This window comes from Tympanuchus pallidicinctus, unplaced genomic scaffold (genome assembly GCF_026119805.1).
Source record: "Tympanuchus pallidicinctus isolate F22 unplaced genomic scaffold, pur_lepc_1.0 scaffold25, whole genome shotgun sequence".
Taxonomy (NCBI): domain Eukaryota; kingdom Metazoa; phylum Chordata; class Aves; order Galliformes; family Phasianidae; genus Tympanuchus; species Tympanuchus pallidicinctus.
In genome coordinates, this window is record NW_026294742.1 from 2,966,722 (window position 1) to 2,986,632 (window position 19,911).

Sequence of the window (19,911 nt, forward strand, 5' to 3'; positions counted from 1 at the left end):
GAGGTCCCTTCCAACCCAGGCCATTCTATGATAAATGCAATACATTTTTAACAGTGTATTTTGAAGCAGGATAGGCATCTAAGCTCTCAACGTGTGAACAAGGCTCTGAGCAGAAGTGCAGGAAGAGTTAATGAAGTCTTGGGATCTGAAACATCCGTGCTTGGAGCAGAGCTGGTCATTTTTAGGCCATCAGAACCCATAGATTTAACACTCTAGAAAGTGCTTTGAGTTATTTAATCAATCTTGGATTTGCCTCTCTTGCAAACCATCCATTCCTCACTATGCCTGAGGTTGCTTTGTGGTTTTTCACTTAATTCTATTCTTCATCCACGTGCTCTATCCTAAATCCTGAGAGGAAAACATACCAGCACAGAAAGTGATGAAGCATGTGTTTTTCATTTCACTTTATTAATGTTCCTTACTCTTATTGAGTTGGAATTCTTCTGACAGTGATGGTCTTCAAATCTCTCCTGTTTATTTCATGTCTGTGTCAGATAATGAAAGCTAATGATCTTTAATTAAAATGACTGCAAATGTAAATCAGTGTTAAAAATTGCATCTTCAGGTTTTTGCTTGCTTATTTTGACCTTTTTGGGAACCAGTGTTCTGAACCCCATATATCAGGAGGCGTTGGGTAGTGTAGAAGACTGAATACTAACAGCAGAAAATCAGTTAATGTGGTTGTATGAACACAAGAGGCAAATGTTCTGTTAGAATGGATTGCTGTCATAGTAGAAGTTTCACCTATTAGAACTGGGAATTATTAAAGCCCTTGGGTTAGGAGTGTCCTGAAGAGCATGAGGCATGGCAGAAAGGTTTTGCTTGGATGTTTTGCTTGTGTGCACTGTGGTAGTGCTGATACGTTACTCCTGCGGTGTTGGTTTGGCCTCACTTTGTATCAAAACAGCTTGGCAAAGCTTTCCAGAGTTCCCAGCCCTTCCTCATTAGTCATTAGTCTTGTTCTTCCTTAAACAATTCAGAACTATTGTTGTTTTAATACTGACATTCTGAGGTCCATAGGGAGCAGCATGTGGCTACGCTCTGCTACCTGCGTGCCGCAGACCTTTGGGTCGTATTCCTGTACTGTGTCTTGTTATAACACTCTGTTACAATGCTGTTGCATATTTACTTCAACTGCAAAGCGTTGCTACTTTTCTTTAATTAATTTGTGAGCGTTTTTACAGCTTTTGTATCCTTTTGTTGCCAAACACCTTGCTGAATCAACCTGGTGCCTCAGATGAAGACTGATGCTGGAGGAGTGTGGTGTGTTGCCCAGCAGGTTCAGTGTAACTGCAGCATGTGATGCCTTTGGTAAGTGCTTGATGACCAAGGATGTGGTCTGCTCCTGTGACTGTGTTTGTTGCTTGTCTTGCTGTACTACTCACTCCGGTGAGCTGGTTGTGCTTCCAAGAGGCTGTGAAGATGATCACAAACATGCAGCTGTTGTGTATCTGATAGTGCTTGATTAGCTGTCACCTATTCCCTTGTGATCTCCAGGGAGATGTTTTCTCTCAGGAACCTACTGCTGTAATATTAGGGCAACATGCTGGAAAGCTGGTGAGGGTGAGCTTTGCCTGCTTGCTGCTCAACCCAACCAGCATCACCAGAGCCTGCGGAAAGCCTCCCTCTTCTCATGGGGCTGGGTTTTGTGCTGCCCTCTGTCTCACTTGATTGGCCCCTGGAGGCACCACTCTCCATTGAGCCAACAAGAGGCAGCTAGGATGAGGTAATGGCCTCGGTGCTGGGGTGGTTCAGGTTGAATATTAAGAAACACTTCTACTCAAAGTGGTGATGCAGTGGCACAGGCTGCCCAGGGAGAGATGGGGTCACCATTCCTGCAGGTGTTCCAGAACTGTGGGGATGTGGCACTGAGGGACATGATCAGTGGGCATGGTGGGCTGGGACTTGGCGATTGTAGAGGTCGTTTCCAACCTCAGTGATTCCATAAATGCTGCAGCCTTTGGGGTGGCTGTTGCAAAGAACACTGGAAACACTGTGGCTTATCGGTGTCAGATCTGCTCTTGTGCTGTTGATTGGCTTCATGAACCTCTTAAATGATTTTGGGGAAGACCTCAATCCCCAGCACAACCTTGCCACCCCTCTTTGCTTACCATTGCTCCGTGGCTTGGCTGATGGCAGTGATGCTGGAAGCCTGCTGCAGGCACAGACGGTGTGCTCTCCCTTGCCAAGGGGAAAGCAGACAGCTGCAGCCTCACTGTGCACCACACACTGCCAGGGGGAGGCAGAGGCTCAGTGGGACTGTGACAGCATGAAGGCACGCAGTCAGGATGCTGTTTACATTAGTGACAAAGGTTTCCATTGCTTAATCAATTGAGTTGATCAGAGCTGAGATTCTGTGTTTTCCACAGGTCTCAGTCTGCAACTCATTCAGGTTAACCTGTGTGTTTCATCTCCTCACCCCACGTACTTTGCTCACCATGCTGTTATCCACTCTCATTTCCAATTTCACACTGATATGCTCTTGACGTATTTATAAACGAATTCTTATGTCAATCCACTAAAAAAACAACCAAATACGTTCCAGTGAAATATTTCTCTACTCTGTCTCCTGTTGCTGTGACAGTCTTGATTGCTACTGAGCAAAAAGGGTGGCAGAAGCTCATGTCAGCACCAGAACATTCTGCTTTCTGCATGGTCAGTGCTGTGAAGACCATCCAGAGCCTGCTGCTGTCTGTGTTGGCAGTGATTTTATCCATACCATGTTTTTGATAGGCAAATCTCAAAGGCTTCTACAGAGAGAAGTAAATGAGAACACATATGTGCTCGCTCAGCTGGGGAAGCTGAGGCATAGGAGTGCAGTGATGAGCTGAGGATGAAAACGGTTCCCTCCAGGTCTCTTAGCTGAGCTTTCCTCAGGGTATTGGGGCAGTTACATCAGAACTTCATGTTCTGATGTATCTGTGGATCATCTCTAGATTTATCTTCTTCTCTGTCCGGCTGGGCAGGATGAGGCTCAGCCTGGAATGAGTAACTGGATGGTTTCTGTGTAATTAGTCACCACTCATCAGCTGGCCTGTAGTAGTTGGCTATAAGAAGCTAGTTGCCTGTCCTTAGTAAAATGGCATGAGCCACAAGAAAGGAGCATTTTTTCTTTGCAGTGGGTGGGGAAAATGAGAATGGTCTGTTAATGTGATCAGCTGACAGATGGTAACTCACAGGGGATAATTAACTGTTTGCTGGTACAGGATGTTGAGTGTGTAACAATGCTGTCAGTAAAGACATCAACACAAGGAGAGGATTGGGTGTGTGATACGGCTCAGAGGACCAGAGCACGAGCTGACTGCAAGGTGATGCTAAGAGGAGGATCTCTCCCTCCAGTCTGGAACTAACGAGGTAGAGACAATTAAGTCCATCTTGCTGAGGGCCAGCAGCTTTCTGCCTCTTGCCTGTGGCAGCATGGAGCTAAAGGAATGGAAAGCTGCCTGACATCTGGAGGCTCTGAGTGCTGGGAAAGTTTTTTGCCTCCAGACTGAGGAGAAGGGGAATATATTAGGAAAAAATTATGGGACTTGTAAGTCTGGTCTGTCGAGAGCATTGAAGTAAGGAGCTTTTCTCCTGACTGACTTTTCTCCTTAGGAGAGAATGAGCTGCAGCGAGTGAGCAGCAGCAGAGTGACATGATTTGGTGGCCTGTGTCACCAAGACAGCAAGTGTGCTCCCCAGGTCTGTCCTGCCTGCAGGGCTGTCTGCTATTTTAAGAGTAGAAGACATGGAAATGATGTTGTTTGCAGGCAGCTCTTATTCTTGCTGCTGCAACAAGCTCTGGGAGGGTGGAGGGAAAGCAACCTCTGTGTCTTCTTGTGCTGCTTCTCCATATATTCTCAAAATCCTTGTTTCTAAACACAGCTGTCTCAGCAGTGGGGGTTAAGCACAAGTGCATGTGGTGCTGGCAGGATAAGGAGGATGACCAATGAGTTGGAAACCCCTCCTTTCCTTTGGATTTCGAGGACTCCGTGTACAATTTAAAGGAGGGGAGGAAGTCATCTGTACTGAAGATTTGTCAAACTTGTTCCTGGCAGATAGGTTGGTTTTATCGACTTGCTTGACATGTAATTCCATGCAGTGTATAGATGTTTATCTGATGTTTACTCAGAGGAAGAGATTTCCTGCCCATTCTAAAAATTAAACTTGGTGTAACGGTGCGTTTGCTCAGGGAAAATGAATGTGAAGATGCTGTCAAAGTGTCAGGTCTGTCTGGAACAAGGGTCCTGCAGGAGACAAGTGGCATTAGTGTGTTCAGAGATGTTGCATTTAAAATACCAAAGTGCTCAGTCTTGGGGGGGCCATGTTAATTGAACTAAAAGAGATGCAAAGCCCAGAAGGGAGATGGTGTTCACATCTGAAAAGGCAGAAATGCTTGCGAGTGAGAGAGTCAGAAGAGGAGATTCCTGCTTTAAAATGACATCAGAAGGATGTGAGTAATTGTTCTGAAATTAGAGTTTTCCACTTGAATCATTTTATGGAGCTCCAGTTATCTGAGGGCTGCTCTGAAAGTAATGCCTCCTATTTTATGATGTCAGCCCATGCCATCAGAAGCAGATGGTGCTGGTATGGTAGTAGAGGCTGAACCTTTCCACCAATATCCCATTATGTTTTGTTGCTGTGTGACAGATGGCAGCAGAGGGGCACTGACACAATGGCGTTCAACATGGAAGTGTGGATGAAGCAGAAGTATGCAAAAAAAACAAAGGCAGCCATTGACATTCATTGATATTCGCTGGGTATCAATAGGGACCAAATAGTGGATGTTAGCACAGAAAGTTGGACTGTATGGGCAACATTTTCCTCACAACAGTGCCATCGTAGCAGCTGTGGAGGACCATGTGCCAGATAACACTGTCTCTTCTCTGAAGGCTCAAAGCTTTTACAGCAGTGAAGTAATTATTCTGAGTGTGGGGAAATGAAGGCAGGGTGACGGTGGCTGCTGCAGCCCACACCCAGAACTGCTGTTTGCCTCAGCCTTCAAGGAAGCAAACCCATCTACATCTGTTAAGCACCCCTTCTGCACCGAAATCCACTGATTTCATAAGCCTTGCCTCTGCCTTGTGTAACGACTGGCTGGAAGAGCAAGTCAATGTTGCTCACGTTGAGGTTTGGCCTTGTTAAATACAGATAGCCCGCTGCAGATGTGTTGTTTGTGCCAGGGGTCAGCATAAGCAATGCCTGGAGTTTGCTTTTTTCAGAGCGAGCTTTCTGTCCTAGCAGTTTGTTTTGGCCTTGGACCCTTTCTCTGCTGCTGTGAGCTTAACAAGATCCTCTGTCATTCTCCAGGGAAGCTTTCGCACTCAACGCTGCGGGTTTGAATTGGCTTTAAATAAAAGGTGTTCTGTTTCTGAAATGCCCTGCTCTTCAGAGCTCTCTGTGTGCAATACAAACAGCCAGCAGACAGAGCCGTTCCAGGTGAAGTGCCCGAGTGCGGTGACGTGGCAGAGAGCTGCAGGGAAGTGTTTGCAATTGAGTCCCAAAGGAAAATGGCTTTGTCTGAAAACCCACCATCTGCAGGTGATGGCTGAGTGTCAAGGTGGGTCTTGTTGATTCGTTGGGGTGGGAGGTTTGTTCCCTGCTTCAGTGCTGAGCAAGAAGGAGGAACAAGCAGTAAAGAGGAGATGAGAGCTGAGAGGAAGGAGTTTAAAGCAGGCTTCTGGCTTTTTTCCCTCTGCTAACGCATTGTCTCCCTGTATCTAAGCCACTTGAATTTGCAGCTTGCGTGACTTATATCCTGTGAGGAGACTTATAGCCTCGAGAACTCAGCCTGACTTCGCGGTTATGTTTGCAGAGTGAAAGCCGGGTCAGGAAGGCAGATTTGTAGGGTGGGTGAAGGGAGCTGTACAGCTGGGCTGAGGACATCAGCCTCTCCCACCAAGCCATGCAGCCCTGTGTGGAAAGATGATCTGTGTCCTGTGGAGCCCATCCCAAGGAGGGGGAGATGAAGGAGTGTGCCTGCGCAAGGAGCAGGGCAGGGGGGATGCAGAGCTGATGAGCTGCCCTCAAGCAGCTCTGGAGGCTTAAATAGCTTGTGTATCCAAACATGGTGTGTCTGTGGCCTGAAAATCCATTCTCTCCTCCTGTCAGCAGGTGACACCGTGGCTTCAAAGCAGCTCTGTGTGTCTCATGTAACCGTGCTACCTCTAAGCTCCTCCAGCCTGCGTCTCCTGGCATCTCTCCAGTCCCGAACAAGTGAATTCATTTCCCACTTGATAGCAGCTAGAGCAGCTCCTTCCAGCATGGGGAGCCCTGCCTGCATGCTCTGCTGAGCAAGGAGAGTGCTTGGAGATGGCTGTGCAGCTCCCTGCTGTGCCTCAGAAGGATATATCTATATTTTTAGGGCTTTCCCCCACTGCCCCCCTTATTTGAAATAGGAAGAGAGAAGATTATGGCACTTGATGATTTAATCAACATAATCTCCAGATAAAACATGCTTCTGCTATACTACTGGGAGATGCTCATTTATGCTGGCATGCTTCTCCTAAGGTAAATTAAATCATTAGTTTTAAGACTAGATTAGCTACGTGCATCTTAAAAAGGCAGTTCAGTAGTTATAAAAGCTTCTCAGCTTGGTGTTTCTTGGAAGTCATCAAGCTCTTTTAACACAAGAGTCATGAGACATGAAATAGAGATGCAGTGCTGAAATGTTCAGTGCCCTTGGTGCTCATGCAGGGTGCTCAGAGCCAGCTGCCTCCTGCCCTGCTCTCAAGCCACTCTCCCAGCTCATTGGTTCCATGGGGAGCTTTTGGCCCAGGGCTGGGGGGTAGCAATTGTTCCTTCAGTCCACCCTGAATCCTGAGCGCCTGTTCTCCACTGCAGGGCTGAGCAGAGGTGTGTGCATTGAAGGAGATCTGAGCTGATCACTGCAGCATGGGGAAATCCAGGACGATGCATTAACCTGTTCTTGGCAGTGCACCTGAGCACTGCGTAGCCCACATCCTGGGTGATCAGCTGGTCTGTTACTGCCCAGAGCAAAGAGAAATGATGGAGGCCCTCTTAGCCATTTCTGGGTTTTTATGAATGTGATAACGATGTGCTGTGTGCATCCACTTTTCAGCATTTACCTCCCCAGTTCTGCCTGTGCATTAATGCTCTCCATCCCTGGAGGATTGTGCTGCCCCTGTCTGTGCATTTAGTATGCATCTGGCTGTGGGGCTGGGCTGTCACAGGCACAGATGGAGGGAGCATGGAGCTGTGTGACACCCGGGGAAGCTAATAGCTGGCTGAACTTGGGATTGCACAGTTAAGTCTGGCTGCTGTGGCTCTCATTTCTCTAATAGAAGGGTCATTAAAAGTGGGACAAGGAGCCAGCAGAGAGGTTCCATCTGGGCTCCTTGAAAGGTGCAGAGCAGCATCAGGTTCAGAGATGGACTTTGCTGCTCTCAAGCTAGTTGAAGGCATTTGGTTCTGTGCTCACTGAGGATTGATACAGTGTGAGGTGATACCTCCATGCTGCTCCTTCTGCAAGCCTCGTGCTGTTCTGTTGGTACCAGCAGGGCAGCCAGTGCCTCGCTGTGATTCCCACAGCTGATCTCTCGAAATTGTGCATCTTTCTCTGCTTTGCTTCGTCTCCCTGAGCCATCTGTGGCACCATGTGCTCCGGTTGGAGGGGCTCTGACTGCTGGTGTGTGTGTGCTGGTGGCTCTGGAGACACAGGTAGTCCTAGGGCAGCTCTCTTGTGCAGCACTTACCATTCTGCTGCTGTCTGACAGTGCGGTGCAAAAAGAAAAAGCAAGTCCTCATCGCTTCCCGAATTTCCTTTTTCCTATTGGAATACACAGAGGCATTTTTCTGCTTGGGTATCTGGAGGTGAGTGTGCCTTCCATGGAGCAGAACGTTTGCAGGTGATTTATTGCAAGATGTAAAGGCAGATGTGTGATAAGTTTAGAATGGGGCAGCTTCTGGAGGCTTGTAGTTTTTTGAGGAATAAAAGCAGTTGAAAGGTCCCTTTGCTGCCCTATAGAGGGGCCCGTTGGTGAACTCAGGTTCTTTTCCCCTTGCAGCACCTTCCTGCATCCCCTTTAGCAAAGGGGCTGTGCTCCCACCCAGAGGAGAGCATTTGCAGGCTTAGAGGCTGAGCAAGAAAAAAGGCCCAGCGCTGTGCCGGCGTGGGCAGGTCGCTGCGTTACTGCAAAAGGAGATGAGAAGATCCCCAAATGGTATTTGTTGTTTCTGACTGCAGACATCAAAGGATCTGTCACTGATGGTGCAAAAGGGGAAAATATGATTTCTGGTTTGATCAGGCTGTTTCACTCTTACAGCTCCGCAGGCTCCAGCCTGACTAGACGTGAAGTGCTGTCAGATGCTTTGTCTGCTTCGCCTTTTCCTCTATGCAGACTTTTCACGAGGTGGAGGAGAGGCTTTTAATTATAAAGGAACCAAAGTGTTTGCAGTCCCCCCCATGCACTGATGGAGACACTGGGGCAAAGCTGATCTGCAGAATGAATTGTGGCATGGTTTAACGTCTCTCTCAAGCTGTACTTCCATGCCAATCACCCAAAGCTCGCCTCATGGCCAGGGGGAATCGGGCAGGTCTGTGTTTGGGAGCACGGAGAGCCATTCCCCTTTTCTCCACCCATGCAGGTGCCTGACAGAGAGCCATCAAACCAAACGCAGGGGATCATTTATGGAGGTGTTTGTTTGAAGCTGAGTGGACAGGAATCACGTTTCAGAGCCGTAAGAGAAAGAGCTTTTAGCTGTCGTCTTTTTTTCCAAAATAGCAACCACATCACCACGCACCATGGGGATGTCAGGGTGAATCTGTTTCACTGACAACAAGATTGTTCTGTCTAGACTGGGAAGCACTGTTTAACTGACTGAGTCTGCAGAATAATTTAAAGGCAAAATACTTTATAGACATTAAGTTTAAACTAAAAAAACAACTAGCCTGACACAGATGATGCTTGATGGATAGTTTGCGTGGGGGTGGGATGGTGGCTGGCTTTGTGATGGTAGCAACTGACAGATGTCTTCCAGCTGCAGCAGCCAGGGATGGGCAGTGTGAGCCTCTGGTCCATCTGGGTGGACCCAATGCAGGTCTTGTGTGCAATCCTTGGATCAGCCTTGAGTTTTGTTTTGCAGGGTGCTTAGCCCAGCCCTGCCTGCCTCTCGATGCCTCGCCACAGCGTGCTGCTGGCTCTGCTGCTGCCGCTGAGGGATGCAGAAGGGGTCGTGTGGAGGGGATATGAGCCTTGCATTTGCCATCTGTGTGGAGGGGCTGGCAGCCAGGGCTGAGCCACGGATACGCATGGTGGTGAGATGGCAGCCCAGCTGGCAGGAGGAACTTTCTTTTGGCAGAAAAAGAAAGATGAAATATTAATAGCATGGCTCAAAGGCTGGAATAGATTTTTATTTTTTTTTTCCCCCCTCCTTTAGAGGAAGGTTTTCGCTCAGCACTGCATCGATGTTGCTTAGAAAAGCAGCATCCGCTTGGAGCAGGAAGGATGCCAGCAACCTGGAGGGAGCCCAGCAGCAGGCTGGAAGGGGAGGCACGGCCCTGGGATGGGCTGTGCTCTGAGCTCGGGGCTTGGCTGAGCACTTTGGATGCACCACAGCCCTGAGATGTGTGCTGTAGCCTTGTTTGGCTCTGGCTCAGTGGCAGGAAAATAAAAGGTTTTCTTGTCTCTGTCTTTTCAGGTCAGGGCTGAGCCCCTCTGTCTGCACGATGCCTTTGTGTTGACCACCCTGCTTGGCTGAAGGAGATGGAAAGTGGGAGAAGCAGAGGGTTCAGCCACAATGCCTGTCTGTCTGCCAGCTCCCTTCAGAAAGGTCCTGCTGGCTCCTGACTTGTCTCTTCTCAGATCCCGGTGAGTCGAAGCATCTCCAGGAGTCCCTGATGGCTTTTTAAGGTGGAGATCATGTGAAGGTTTTCTCTCAGGGGCAAGCTCTTCTGTTTGCTTCTGCTAGTGAACGTGGGGGAGGGATTATTGAGAGAGGGCCTTGCTGCCAGGCAACTTGATCTTGAAGCAGAGGTGTGCAGTGTCCTAAACGCCTTAAAATTTGAGGCCTCTTACATATACACACATTTTTATGTGTGTGTGTATATGTATTTCTCCTAAGCAATCACCTGACTTCTTTCTGTGCCTTAGTGGAGCAATTTGGTCACTGGGTAGGCGGCAGAACCAGCATCCCAAATGGGTGCATTGGCAGGGAAGCAGAGAGGAGAGATCGCAGTGAGGAGGATTCAGGCTCAGTGCGTTTGCCAAGTGAGCTGGAAGGAACTGAGTTAGGGGTGTTTAAATCTCTTCCTTCTGTTTCTTTGACATCTCTGTTCTGCTCTCGCTCTGCTAGCTGGTCTGTGCCAGATTCAGAGGTCCTGAGGAGAAGAGAAGACACGAGTTCAGCATAGTTGGAAACAGTCTGCAGCACTCCTAACTTAAAAACTTTGCAAATGCTGTCTGTGAATGCTGCTTATTTCCTCATTGAGTGTCGAAATGAAGCATGTTGTGGCAGATAGCACTTGTTCAGGTTCAAGCAGTGGGTGAGCAGTGAAATGGGGTTTGACCTAGAATCTAGCTTCGGTGTGGCCTTAATTCTTGGCCTCATCTGGCAGCACAGGGTAAGGGCAGACAGCAGGAGGGGGCCCCGATGCCCTCCCCTTGTGCAGCCTTGTCTTCTGTGTTCCTCTGCCTGCCGCCCTGCTGCTGTTGCCTTTTGATAGACAGCATGATTAATTACACTGCTCACAGCCTCTGAAAATTTATTTAGGGTTTTATGCTGGCTGCTGCTTACACAATGGCAAATCTGCCGTGGCTGTGTCCCAAGCAGGTGGCAGCTAATAGGTCAATAAACTGAATCGCCCCATTAGAGCTGCTGAGCCGGGCTGCTGTGTTGCAGGCAGGTAGAGAGGAGAGCTGCCGTGCTGAGGAGAAGTCAGGACAGACCTGTTCTAGAAGAAATGTGTCTGGCCATACTGGTTTGTAGGAAATCAGTCACTTCCCTGATAGCATCCGCTGCTTTAATAGATCAGTTTTTTCACTATAGCTTGTCTGTCTAAAACTTTCCTCTCCCTGCCTCCACTGCTATCCTATAAAATGGTCTAATAGGACCTTTTAATCTCTGAGAGCTTTGGAAATCTTTTTTTAGAGATTTTTATCGCCTTTTCCTTGGGTTGTACAAAGAAGAGAGGCTGGCGAGATGGTCATCTGGGGGAAAGAGAGAGCTTGGAACAACAAAAAAGCCCCTGAAAATGCTCCTAAAGTCGAACAGAAATCAGCCCAACTTGAAATAGCCAGCAGCCACACAATCAGATTACCCAATCATCTCTGCCTTTGAGCATTTTGAATCTCAGTGCTGCTGTCAAAGAATTGAAGGTGGCATGCCTTGAGCAGACAAAATGCTTGTACCTGCTTTTCAGAGGAGAAACTAAGGCAGGGCAATGGCAGAGGCAAGTGCAAACCGTGCAGTCTTGGCTGGGCTTCTGTCTAGATGTGACTCGGCTCCTGCTGTGTCCTGCTGGTTCATACACAGTGGGATTGAGTTTCTGATGACCTGGTGGAAAGTTACCTGCTAGTGGAAAATGGCATGAGGGAGGGAAGGGGAGTGTGAGCTGTGTTTCTGCATGGCTGTGCCAACAGGAAGGGATAAACCTGGTTTGCTTCACACAACGCTGTGGTCCTGGGGCTGTTCACTGCCCGCCCCTGCAGCATAGCACTGCAGTCAGTGATTTGCTTAAGCCTGCCCTGGGATGCTGGTGGGCTGTCAATGGGATGCTGAGCCTTCACAGCCAGAAGGATGACCTGGTGTTGCTAAAGCTGCTCTATCTATTGAGAGATGTGCCAGGGTTGTCTGTGCTGCCCTCTCATGCCCTACATGCGGTGCCTCCAGCAGACTGCATCCTGTCTGGGAAGGCAGTTCAGGTGTCCTGGCTCCTGTTTGCTCCATTACTGCCCTGCTGTTAGGTTTTAATATTTCTGCAGAGACAGTTTGTGTAAACTGAAGAGTGCTGCATTTGTTCAGTACAGTTTTGTAGGTAGCTTATGCTGAGTGTCACCTTTCAGTGCACAGTGAGCAGTTCAGCCTAAAGAAACATCGCTGATGCCATTATCTCTGCTGCCAGTCCTGCCTGGTAAACCTGTTCCCTCCAGGATGGCCGAGCCCAGGATGCAAGCCACATCCCTCAGCACCTGTGCAGAGCTTGCACTCAGTAGCCACGTGCCAGGTTCTCAATAACAGGCACTCAGAACACCCATGGCTGCTTAAAAACCACGGAATTAAGAGATGCCATGCAAGCAGTATTGGGGAACATGGTGTTTTCAGTGCTTTGGGGGTATGGGCTTCAAGTTGTCCCCATTTTGGAGGAGTAGAAATTTTAATTTTGTGCTTTTAATTTTGTTCATTCCCTGTCCTGAGGCTGGACACCAAGCAATGCAAACATCAGCACTGAAACAGCGACTTGACAGGTTAGGATGTGACTGAGTGCAAGATTGCATTTCTGATCTGTGTCCCTGTAGGCGAGATCTTCTGGGATCTGGTGCCCTTCGTGAGAGATGGGTGCTGTCTTCCTCCCCCAGTAAAAAAGGCTGCTGGGCAGCAGCCTTTGGCCATGCTGCTGTGCTTGGCACATGGGTGCTTTCTTCAAATCCTCATCAGGAGCAGCACAGAGCTGGCTGCTGCGGGAGCTGGGAGCTCATCTCACCAGGCCAGCTGGCTGCGTGCTGCCTCTGACACGCAGCGTTTCTCCTTCCTCCTGCCAAATTCCTAGTACCAATTTTTCCCCTCCATTTCAAGCACGAATGCTGCAAGGGGACATCTCTGCAGCCACCATACACTCCTGGAGGTGCAGATCACAGCAGGAGGCTTGCTGAGCTGTGACAGGCTGCCCCAGCTCTCCGAGCTGAACCCATCTCCTCGAGCTCTGCCTCTATTGCCTGCACAAGCTAATTTCTGTCTGGTGGCGATGCTGAGCTGTTCAAAATCACACAGCTGCTGTAGCTACAGCCTTGCCTGTGGCTTCCTTCTGGGAAAGAGCTTGCTTTTTACTTAAAGCTTACGGGAGGGAGCTGGTTGATTGCTAACAACTGCAACTGCTGCGTTAGCTCTAGCTAAAGGACAGAAGCAGTGGAATGTGGCTGCTCCTGGTTGGCAAAAAGCCCTCACCTCTGCCACTATCTCCAGACAGAAGGGGGCTGGCAGGGGCCATGCATCTCCTGGAGCAGGGGCTGCCTTCTGCAGGCAGTGGTGGGAGCAGAAAGCTGCATAACAGCTCTGTTTGGAGACCAAGAGACTTTGGGGGAGAAAGTGACTTTTATAGAAATAAAGGAGACTTCCTTTTGGGTCAAGTGCTCTGGAAATGAATGGTTTTGAGATAAAAGGCTTTTTACTCAGGTAACGCAGATTCACATTGCCTAAAGGGAAGTCTGCCTTGTGCTGGGGTACTTTTCCCTCTGGAGGCATTGTGATTGCTTTTGAAGATGGGTTTTCAGCGCACAAAGGAGAAGAAAGCCGAGAGGAAGAAAGCTTTTAAAAATACCAGGGGTGCCAGTGGTCTGTTTCAATTTGTCAGCGTATCTCTCTTGCTCATAACGCCGCTGTTGGGTGCAGGGGCTGTTCCTCCTCCTCCCTTCAGGACTTGCTCCTTCCCTCTGGCATCTTGATCAATGGAGTCTGGGTTTCTTTTTTGCCATTCCAGGGCAACCTCTTGCATCCAGAGCTGCTTGGCAGATGGGTGCTGTGCTGTGTTGTGTGGGATTGCCCCTGATGACCTCAGCCTGCTGTGTTGGAGCTGCACCCAGGGCAGGCCAGGTGCAAGGGAATACTTGAGTAAAGCACCTTTCTGAAAGAGGTATGAAATGGACTCTTCCCATCAGTTTGATCTGAGGAATCTCTTGAAAGTATGTCTTACCCTATGGCCTCAGGGTCCACAAGGGTGGTCCAGCTTTGCTAAGCCTTCTGGAAGCATCACATTCTCACTTCCCCTTCTGCTAGTTTCTCCTGCCTTGCCCTGAAGGGATGAGACATCTGCAGGACTCTGCTGCTGCTTAGTGTGAAATGTTGTAAAACCCAGGCATTGATTTCTCAATCAAAGGTGTCTGTTTGCTCCTTGGTCTGTGGCTTTAATGCCTGCAAATACATCTTTTGCTCCCTAACGGTTTGCTTTAAGATTTTGAAATTGACTGTTGTGCTTCGGAGACTGGGGAAGTGAACAGGTTCAATCAAGCCAGTATTATTAGTGCTGGCTCACAGGGGGGGTTGAGCCAGGCAGAAGCCTGGGTCACAGTGTCTGTCGTGTCTCAGGGGAGACCTTTACCTGTGTCTGGCCATGGTGTGGGGCTCCGTTGCTCTGCTGGTTCCTGGAAAGCTGTGGGTCCTTTTGTCCTGATGGTGAACCTGGGTCAGTGGGTGTGTGGTCTGAAGGCTGAAGTTGCAGCTTAACCTATGAACAGACGCCAGATAAACCTGTAGACATTAAAATGAACAAAATTCCACCAGATTTCCATCCGCACTTCTCATTTTCATAGGAGCTGTGTGTGTTCCTTGTTTCCAGAACGCTGTGGTTTTGTTGTTCTGGAGGTGCAGTGTAGATGATGCAAGCCTTGCTGAAATGGAGCTGCTTCTGTGGAGAAATACAAGAGCTGAAAGTAGAAAGGATTCCTACCTCCCAGGGCTGCTGTCCTGCAGGGATGACTGGTGTGACCTAAGCTGGGACTGTCACATCACCTGGGCTCCAACTGCTGCCACTGGTTGCCCTCAGTTTCCCACTGTTTAAAGGGGTGACGTGGAAAACCCTTTCCAAAGACCAGAGATGGAGATGCTCAGCTGGATGGGGAGGGATGTTAGCAGCAGGAGCAGAGTGGAGCAAAGGAGGAGGGATGCTGAAATGCAGGTGACTCTTAGCACTAATTGTATGCAGCAGAGCTGTCTGGGGGGAGGCTGAAGGAAGCATATCAAGAATGTCTCAGCTATTCAAGTGAGAAATCAAATTAAACCTTGTATCAAATAGTGGAGCTGTTCTATGCTAGGAGTTATGTCAAATTCATTAAAGGTTTCTACACACCAGTCCCCCCAGGAGTTAGCAAAGAGAAAAAACAACACTTTGTGTCAGGGGGCTGTGCTTTCCTGCTTACCTGGATATGTTAATGATGTGGGTAGAGGAAGGGAGGATTATCGATTTAACCCTCAAGATACAGGTGAGGGGAGCTGGGACTCCACAGCAATGCTGTTTGTGTGCTGCTGTCAGTGTCTGTCCATGTGTCTGTGCTGCATGGTGGAGGGTGAGAGCCAGGGACTAAAGCTGCAGCAGGCTGGAGGTGTGGAAGCTGCTCTTGTTCCCAGTCTCCTGCTAACAGGCTGGGAGGTGGAGTCACTTGGATACCCAGCATGTCTGAGAGTAGCCTGGAGGAGATGGAAATACCACCATCGTACAGCCAGACTTGCTTCTCATTGGGCATGAGTCCATGCTTGTTCCAGGCAAGGAAAAGCTCTGGACAACGCATTGCTCCCTCCATGGGGACAGATTGTATGGGGGCTGGATGGAGCACAGGCTTGGCAGGAGAGAGCCTAGAGCTGGGATGAGCTGCCAGTGCAGTGGCAGAAGAGTCTGCTAGGAACGTGTGATCTGCAGCATGCCACGGGACTTCAGCTGCAGGGTGAGCTCCCAGAGTTGCACAGCACAGGCTCTGCAAAATCCCAGGGGTTCAGCTTGTAGCTGCTTCTCACGGGGGCAGTGAGGCACTCTGGAGAGCTGGCAGCTGTCTGGAGGTGAGGAATGCTGAGCTTCATCCACTGCAAATGCTGAATGCCAAAGCCATCTCAAGCTGATGTGCTGAGGCCCAGGCTCTGCTAACGCTATCTGATTTTTTTTTATCATCCCTGATGCGTGTTGTGCTTTGACTTAGATGCACTCAAGTGTGGGTTTGATATTTAAAAGTCATTTACAGTACTGCTGCTGTGCTGGCAGGAGAAATTAGTCTGACCCTGGGATGTACAAATCCTCATTTTGGAGCAGAGCAACCTGAGACAGGCAAGGCTTAGTCTGCTCAGGTGCTGTGCCTACTGTTAGCTCTGCACCAGGGCTCTGCAGCCAGCTCGTTGCCTTTCCTCCCTTTTCTTTTTGTTAACTTGTAAGAATTTGTATTTTTAAGTCAAATTTAAGATGCTAAACCTCAATTAAGGATACGTGTATTAATTTCCAAGATGTAATTTGTTTACAGAACATTCCCATTCACAGCAGCGAGCGCTGATAATTGCCATGGTTTGCTTTCCAGCCTTGGATTTGATACAGCTGAGAGCATGTGAAGGTGGCTCCCAGGTGGGCAGTGCTGGCTCCTGGGTGGGAACACGAGGAGCTTACCTAGGAGCTGATTCTGACCTGGGCACTTCTGCTTTTGCCCAAAGCAGTTCTTGTCCTGGGGTCTGGGAATGAGCCTGGCTGTGCCTGTTCCCTCTTTTGTCTGTCCTGTGATACCCTTTGTTATTTCTGCCCCCAGCTTGATCTGTAGGCATCCTCATCCTGCCCCAGTATTCCTGCAAGGCCGAACAAACTGCAGTGTGTGTGCTCCTGGAGACAGAGCTGCAGAAAATCAATGGGGCCAGAAGAGAATGAGGCAGTACGTGCTTGTCCTTCGAGCTGCCAGCAGAGGGGATGGCATCTTTGCAGCATGATGGCTCATGGCTATTTTTTTTCCTCTGGCAGGAGCTATTGCTCTGAGCTGCAGAGATGCTGTACTGAAGCTTTGACATGCTGAGCTCTGTGTCCAATTCCTTCGAAGCACGCTGTTCCATCTACCTTTGAGATGCCAGCTCCTCTAGGGTGAGGTGGGCTGTGCAGCAGAGCTGTCCCTGCTCACACTGTAATCCTCAGCTGTCAGTGTCTTGGATGAGTTCTTGGAGGGTATCCAGACAAACACAGGAGAGATTTCAACTGCTGCGATCCCCTGTCCTATTTTATCTCATTTTTGACAGCCCAAGTCTGCTGAGGTTGGGAAGTGGTGAAAAGAGGAGAGCAGCTTCCTGCATTTGTGGATGAAGAAGCACTCCTTGCTCTGACAGCCTGCTTGCTTCTGCTGTTTCCTGCACTACTGACGGACTGTCTCTTGCCTTCTAGACTAGCTGCATCTTCAGGAGAATGTCCCAGATGGCTCTTCAGGGAAAGAATCAGAGACTGATCGGTGGCCAAAAAAAGTCTCTCATCCAGTATCAAAGCCTTAGCCTCACCTTATGCTTCCCAAGGACAGCTTGGAAAGGGCGCAGTGGAGCTGCTCCTGTTCCTCTTGCAGGGTGAGTGAGTCTGCACAGGACCTGTGATAAGATCCTTGCCTTGGTCAGGCTGGAACAGCTGCTGCAACCTTTCACGCAGCGCTGGCCTTCTGTGGTCTCTCATACCCAGCCCAGCCTGCTAATAAAGCAGTTCTAAACAATGGATTTCACCACTGCCTCCAGTTGGGTTTGATCTGTCATGCCTGTCTGTAGGCACAGGCAGCATTCAGCGCTCCCAGGAACGGGTGGGTGTTCAGGCTGGATTTCTTGGCCATCTGCTGTGCTGCTGGGCCATTTGTTACCCAGGCCCTTGCAGGGGCCTTGATCTGATGCTGCAGAAAACTCTGCTTTGTGGGGAGATTCAGTCTAATTTCTGGGAGCTTGCTGGCAGCTGGGGTGGGAGCTGTGTGGGTGGGTGGGAGCCCTGGCTTTTCCAGGTGCCTAAAAACTGAATTTGGATTGCTGCCTGCCTATCGCTTCCTCTTGAATGGGTGAGAGGAGGCATTGCTCTGGTCCAGGTGTTGATAGGGAACCATGACCTGCTTGTGCCCAGGCTGCGCATGCCAGATTGCTCCCGAGGACTCCTGCCTTCCCTCCCTGAGCTGGAACTCCTCCTGGTGCATCTGGTGCTGCCTCGTGACATGGGGACCATGGATTGAGAGGAATGACTTCTCTCTGTGGCTGCTCTGTGGAGCAAGAATCCGGCCCGGAGCATTGCCTGGCCTTTGCGGGGCTGATGTTCAGCAGTTGAGCTTGGCAGCTCCAGAAATTGAAATGCAAATGAGATGGAGAGCTGAGGGGCAAAGGAGTTGCTGGCTTTTTTGATGCTGACCTCCACTGTCGAGAGGAGAATTGTTAGAGAATTGTAGTCTGGATGTTGCTTGTGTTCTTCTTCCTGCCTTAGCCTGGGCCATGCACTGCCAAGATAAAGGAATGCAATTTCCTCTGCTTGTGTCAAGATCTTATTAAGCATTTCCATAAAGCAAATAGGGAGGGGACAGCCCAAGCCTTAGAGAGTCACTGCAGTCACTGCACAGCACTCTAAACCCGGCAGCCCTCAGGGAACACAGGCTTGCTGGCAGCAGGAACGCTGCCCAACTGCTGGGGAGCTGCACAAGAGCACAAGGCCCTTACTCCAGCCGTTCTGCTGCTGGACGTATGGATGGATGGGGAAGCAGATTTCACTGATACAGATGATCCCTGCTTCAGGCTGTAAGGAAGTGCCCTTGCTCCTCGTTTAACAGGAAGGGAAGCCAACCATCTCTTCCCCACGGCATGCAGATGGCTGTGCCCTCCATGTGCAGGTTCTGTTGGGGCTGCAGGTGGCACATGGAGCTGGCTCAGGGGATGCTGCCAGGTCTCTGAGGTGAGCTGAAGGTGTTCAGGGGGTCTGCTGTGGCCAAGCCTTGCCCTGTGCTTGCTCCCTGTGAATGATGTCAGGGAGGGTGCAGCAAAGCCAGGAAAACCCCCATGCTGTTAGGAAAAGGCACTGTCTGGAAACCATCCCACGTGCTGGAGAAGCCTGGCTTTCTGACAGAAGCGTGCTTTAGATAAAGTGCTTTTGTTGGCTTGTTAGATCTATTATTCATGCCTTTATGTACATAGCAGACCTAGAGAGGCCGGCTGTGGCCTCCAGCCCAGCCCTTAGCGCAAAGGGGACAGCGGAGCCTGGCAGCAGCAGCGAGCGGCTCCTCAGCCCTCCATCTCGGCACTAATCCCCCGCAGCCCGGCTGCTCCGTTAGGGCCGAGCAGATTAGCCGTCCCCTCGGGAGCAGCTCGCTCAGCTTGCACTGAGATAACGGGGCCGCGTCCTCCAGGCTGCTGGGCTCCTCGGCAGCTGGCGGAGCTGCGATTAGCCTCAATTTATGCAGGCTGTTAAACAAACACCTGCGAGGTTCAGGGACGGGGAAGCCAAGCTGTTTCTGCAGCGGCTGGTCGTGTTGTGTTAAAGTGAGAGTGCTGTCCTTTCCTCACTGCGCTCCTGGAGCTCCCGGCCATCCCCAGCCCTGGTGGAACTCATAGAGCTGTGAGCACTGAGCTGGCTGTGCTGGGTTGATTGCAGTAGGGACAAACACAGTTGGGTCTTCCAGGGCTGCTGCTGTAGCCGGCAATTTCTAAACTTGTTCTGCTCTTATTGCTTTCTGTGTTGTTTGCTTGCCCCTAATCCCCAGCAATGGAGCTGCTGTTATCATCAGCAGTGCAATAGGTAGCGTGGCAGGGGCAGAGCGATGTCAACATCTATTGAAGTGTTGGTAAAAGGGCTTAATGTGAAGAAAAGGAAATCTTGTTCCTCCTGAGACCTCACTGGAGCATTTTGTCTAATTAACCTCAGAGGTGATCACTTACAGCAGAGTGGTGTGCCAGCAAAGAGCCCAAAAATAGGCTCTATCCAAGCACAGCTCAAAGGCACGTGGCTCTCCCTTTGTAAAGCTTGGCGAGACCTGCTGTGGAGTAGGGCTAGAGCTGAACATGGCTGGACTATTATTATCTGCCTGGAAGTTGGACTGAAATTGCAGGGGCATTGTTCTGCATCCTATATGGATGTGGATGCATGCACTCATACTGTGCACAGTGCTGGAAAAGAGATCCTGTGTTACACCCATGAGCTCCCAGTTTGGAGAGCACGCCTGCCTCTTCCTTTCTCCCAGAGGAGATGCTGCCGAATGGCTGCTTTTACCAACCCACTTGTTCCTGCTGGGTGGTTTGGGAA

General features: G+C 49.7%; 1 protein-coding gene across 3 annotated transcripts in view; it reads left to right on the forward strand.

Moving 5' to 3' along the window:
- The first annotated feature begins 5,178 nt into the window (after positions 1-5,178).
- Positions 5,179-19,911, forward strand: part of SRRM4 (serine/arginine repetitive matrix 4) — a 62,382-nt gene continuing 47,649 nt past the window's right edge. For all 3 annotated transcript variants that reach the window (XM_052689394.1, XM_052689396.1, XM_052689395.1), the window contains exons 1-3: positions 5,179-5,541; positions 9,642-9,811; positions 13,636-17,222. The gene's annotated coding sequence lies outside the window, so the exon portion shown is untranslated. The remainder of the gene's footprint in view (positions 5,542-9,641; positions 9,812-13,635; positions 17,223-19,911) is intronic.